This window comes from Chanodichthys erythropterus, chromosome 11, assembly GCF_024489055.1.
Source record: "Chanodichthys erythropterus isolate Z2021 chromosome 11, ASM2448905v1, whole genome shotgun sequence".
Taxonomy (NCBI): Eukaryota; Metazoa; Chordata; class Actinopteri; order Cypriniformes; family Xenocyprididae; genus Chanodichthys; species Chanodichthys erythropterus.
The window spans coordinates 53,056,974-53,062,701 of record NC_090231.1 but is presented as its reverse complement, the minus strand read 5'-3'; positions in this window follow the sequence as shown (position 1 = coordinate 53,062,701).

Genomic DNA, 5,728 nt, shown 5'->3' with positions numbered 1-5,728 from the left:
TGAACAATAAAAAACGTTTAATGGGTCGTGACAGATTGCTAATGCCTCAGCACAAGGGCTCGTGAACCAATCATCTCTTCCAACTAGTTAATTTATAAAGCATCAAATAAACATGAATGAACATCAGAAGGAATGTTGTTTAAAGACGTAAATACATTTCAAGTTCAAATCCGCCGAGGTTAATCTTCTAACTCCTGACTGCTTTGTCGGACACAATGGCAGATTCGGCACTATGATTGGTTAGATCACTTGTCAATCAAACTCCCGGCGAAGAGTTCCACCGTGTCTGGATATCATCATTTCAGAGCGGCAGTCTCAAGTTTCACATTAATGTGAGTAAAAATAAATAAATCAGTTTGCTTCATAGTCTGCCTAATTATTAAAAGTGTTTTTGTGTTTTTGTGAAAATAATTATATAAGCATATAATGTAGCCTAGGTCTAAAGAGGCATTTCAGTTATTTATTTATTTCCAGCCTTAGTGGGTCATATGACTGGTAGGCCTATACAAAAAAAAAAAAAAGTGGGTTGCAGTAGGCAAAAGGTTGACAAACCCTGTTCTAGTATATATTCTCCCTATGTCTTTCAGTTCTTTGTCCGATCTTGTCAATACGTGTTATTGAGTTTAAGTTTCCTGTTATTCCTTGTCTTCTGAGCTACATCTATATGTAACGTGACAAATACGTCAATGTTGTACATTTTTGTGTGAAAATGTAAGTAAATGTAAAAATACACACATTCTCATGAGATCATGTTGTAGCAAAAATAGATAAATAATGATTGAGCCCAAATGTATTGAACTAAGGAAACAAATTAGTGCTAATTACTAATGCAGTTTACTCTGATGTGTTTGCAGATTAATGGTGTATTCAGTAGATTTTTAGCAAGCGTTAGCAACTTGGGCTGTGGTACCGCCAACTACTGTCCTTGCATGCATAGTCGTTTTTGTGACTTCGTATGAATGGGAATCATTGTGACAAGATTGTTGTCTATACACAAAAAAACACAAATGAAAAGCTTTTTAGTGCATTGTCCATTTTTAGTCAATTTTTAGTGCATTGTTGTTGTGTAAACATACCCTAAGAAAACACATCATAATTAGTATACTTCTTTAAGGCACAAATAAAGATTATCAAAATATAATGATTTTAACTGTGCTCTAAAGTAACCCACATCATATTTAAAATGTTTTTTTTTTATAGTATATTATGAGAACAGTCTTCATCTCATGTAAGTAAACACCATTCAGATGATTCTTCACAAAAACAGTTTATTTCTTGCGTAAAACTTTTTAAATTGGCACCAAACTACTGAATGCACCTTTGAACTGGTGATAAAAACCAGAAAAAAGCAGATTCATTAAAGCTTGTGTTTAAGACCTTCGGGTTTAAACAAAGCCCATTTTCTATTTGCAGTCTTTATAATAAAACGTAGAACAACACAGAACAACAGTTTGCTAAGCCAGCGATTAGTCATAAAAACAACGTCTGACATCTTGATGTACTTTAGGCTTCTCAGTAGTGTTTCAACAGTCAAGTCTTAATAGAACGCAGGGCTTTGTATAATAATGAATCTATTGTTAACCAAATATGGTTATGACATATGAATCAGAGAGTGAAAGTCTGTGTGATTAACTAATGCATAATGACTTTCAAGTGGTGGTCACAGTTTATCATCTTAATTAAATCCCTTGTCATGCCATTCCTTTAATGTACATCACACATCATTATCAGTTCTTGTATATGATAGACACAAGTGGCTTTATCTAATTATATAGGTGCGATATGCTTACTTTATTTTTTGCCTTCCATCCAGACTATGAATCACACTCTTTAAAATAAAGATCCTTTACTGGCATCTGTAGTCCTAAGAATCTTTAAAGGGGTCCTATTATGCTTTTTTACTTGTTCAACATTCATTTGTGTGTAATGTTGTCTGTTTGAGGATAAAAAAGGTCTGCAAAGTTACAAAGCACAAAGTCACTCCAAAGGGAGTTATTCTCTATATCAGTAAACACGGTTTCTTAACTCCCTGAAATGCCTTGACTCTACTCGAGTTTTCTTCCAGGAACGAACATGTCACAATATTCCTCAATTAAATAATTCCTGCCCAAGGCATAGCAAAAGAAAGAGGTGAGGCCTGATTGAATTGCGTTAGTAGTGTGTTGAAACGTATGGTTCTGGTAAGGGGGCATAACATTTCCCAAACGCTTGAAGCGGTAGACCAATCACAACACACTGGTCCAGCTAACTAATCAGAGGATACTGCACTTTTCGGAAGGATGGGCTTCACAGAGATCAGAACTTTTTGTGCAATGAAAAGGTTTTGTGAATATTAAAGTTTCTTCAATCACTAATGCCAATAAAGAACCTTTATTTTTATGAGTGTAATGGATTAAGTGCTTTATAAATCTTTAGATTATAAAATGTTCTTCACACTAAGGTTGCTTTCACAGATGAGCTTTTGTTTTGGAACCTGTTGCATTTTCTCCCTTGGTTCGGTTCGTTTAGGCATATGTGAACACAGCAATTGCTCTCTGATCCACACCAAAGAGTATAGAACCCAAGAGGCGACATTTTGATACTTTTTGGGTAACAGCTACTAGATGGCGCTCTGGTAGAGCGGCCGCCATTATGGGACTAACTGGAACATAGAATCCTTCACATCTTATGCACCCAAAATCTGCAAATTTCACTGCCAAATCAAAAGCGCAATAAAACAGTTTTTTAAATTAAGTCACCAGAAAATTGTATGGCTCCTACAGTATATGTTGTATTGTCTTATATTTGTTTTATTTTACCAGTTGTGGAATCCAACAATCTGAGGTAACGTAGTTAGCCTACTTCCATTTTATGCAACTTTACACATTTATTAATAGTAAATTTAAAAAATAAATAAATTTAAGATCATCATGTTTGCATTGAACAATATATTTCAGACCTAGTGGAGTAATAGTAATAATATCTAGGTCTGAATTGAAATAGGCTATATTGTACGTTTTAATGGATCACACCTCAAACATAATGATCTTATAATACATGATGCATTGCTGTGTCTGTTATCGCATAATTCACACTTTTGGACACTTTTGCTTTAACGGACATTAGACAACACTGCAAAATCAAGCTGTTATATTCATATATTTATTGTCCAACATTCCCAATTTTTTCTGATGCATGACCTTAATTTAATTTCATATGTTGGCATTAATTTGGTGTTTATAAAGCTAATACTTGAACTTCAAAGAATTTTAACCCAAACTGACTGGGTTTCTAGAGAGCAAAGGTTTTGTGAAAAAAGTGGAAGACTTAAACACAAAGTCTGTAAAATAAACTGTTAAAAGGATTTGATTATCACTAGTGCTAGTATTGGATTTCAGCTTTAATGTACGTTTTTGTTTAACAAAGCAGCTGATATTGCCATAGAAACTAGTGGACTGACGACTCGCTTTCACCCCAAAATGCGGCAGGGCGGCTGCTGGGCGCCGGTGTTTGCAATGGAACGTTCTATTGAGTGTCGCTTCTTGTTAGTGTATATTCTTTGTCCGCACCAAAACAATCACTCCGAGATCGCCTGAACGAGGTGTCTCGGCCCGATTGCAAACATTCTCTGGGGCGGTTCACTTGAGATGTGAAAGCAATCCGACCCAACGGACCAATGAACCAAACGGTATCGTAATTCACGACGGGAAATGTGTTATATAAAACGTAGCAGTGTTTGATTCTCTGAGTGAGCACATTAGTTACTACAGTTGAAAACCAAAGAGCGCCTCTTCATCTTAAAATGTTGTGTAATCGCGCTTGCCCTCGCGAGAAAGTTGTCCCGACGAAACACTGATTCCCACCATGCTGCATTATAACGTTTGTATTGCAGTGTTGCCGTTATCCCAAGGAGTTGGGATACTGTTGTCGCAGGGTTGGTTTTCATGTGCAAGCCCAAATAACAATGTATTTGCGAATTTTACCAGGGGAACCCCTTCAAAAATGCGAATTTTACCCCCCGGAACACGATTTTTACTGGGGGACCCCTGCTGAAACGTGTTTGGGCTAGTTTTGGGCTAGTTTTGAGTAGTAAATGGGCTGGTTTTATTGTGAAAACCTGGCAACCCTGATATAGTGTTTACATGCATCTCGATAAAGTTTGCCTACTAGACAGTGCTGGGAGATCCAGAGAGAGTGCACTTAAATTTACTGCAGTATTAATACAAATGTAGTATTTAATTTACCAGCTGGAATGGACTCCGTTTACCAGCTGGAGTTTTTGTGTTTGTCTCAACAGTCACAAATAAAGCCACAATAAGCGCATGGAGCGAACCTGTCAATCATCTTGATGGATGACGCATGGGAAATTCAGACCAATAAGCGGACAGTTTTACTCGTATGTGATTTGCTTAAAGACATTTTGGTACGCTTTGAAATGTTGCCTTGTGAAAGAGAACCGAACCAAGAAGAAAATGCAACATTGTAACAAACTAAGTCTTTTCAGAAAGAAAAAAATGGTTCTTTTAAGAACTGTTTACTGAAAGGTTCTTTGGTGTACCCGAAATGGTTCTTCTGTGACATCACTGCGAAAAAAAACTTTTAGAGCAGTGTTTTGTACAATGAAACTGGCAATACAGGCATTATAGCACGTAACTCCAAATTTCACACTGTGTGGGCAACTATCACAGCCTCCTCAGAATGCCTCGAGTTGTCATTGTCAGTGTTGTTTTACAGGAAAACCTCTTTGGACTTCTCTTTCGACTATGTTTATGGATTGCTCCCTGAATTAGTAGAATGTCTTTCTGCTGATGTTTGTCCAAATGAAATCAAGGATCTAGGGCACTATAAATTACAAAAACGGAGCAGGGTTATTTAGGGCACATGGGCAGCTGTGTTTGATTTGACAGGGCCAGAATGTGTGTCCAGCCTTGTCTTTATTGTCTGGCCAGATCATTCACAATACCAGTATTTGCATGGCATGAATCTCTCTTATAATGAATGATGGAGCATCCAATGCCAAATCTATGTGGCTTTCTCCCAAGCTTATTGTACAATTCGGACACTATCAGTGAAGAAAATCTGATGATGAAAAAACTCCCTGCAACCTCCAGCTCACCCTGAACCGCACACTCACACATGGAGCTTGGCTCTTGAGGCTGAGATGTGATTGAAAATAAGGAGCAAACGGGCAAGCCTTGGCAGTCCTTGTACTTTGGCTTGAATTGAGGCCTTTAGTGCACCTGATTACATACAGAGCGACCCCAGAGGGAGAAATGTGCACAAGAAATGAGGCCGCAGGCAGGAGAGTATTTTTCCACTCATCCGATATAACGTGTCTGCTCGATTCTGAAAGACCACTTACACATTTATAATATTAAGCAATAACATTACATAATGTAGAATAATCCAGTAAAATACAGAAGCTTTTCTCTCTCAAATAGTATTCGCTGAGTACATAAATCCCATCATTTCTTTTCCTTGTCACATTTGTATTGCTGCCTCTGGCCAGCAGTTCCTTTGCCTGGTGCATGCTTGTTTTAGAGCTCAAACAGAATTGAATTGTAAGCCAGTTTGGAAGGGTTACATTTTATATGTATTTTAGTACAGAATTAGCTGTTATATATATATATATATATATATATATATATATATATATATATAAATAATCTAACCTAACCTAATGCAGTTCATTATTTTTACATTATTCAGAACTTAAAACTTAAAACCTGATTTGTCTTCATATTTTTTA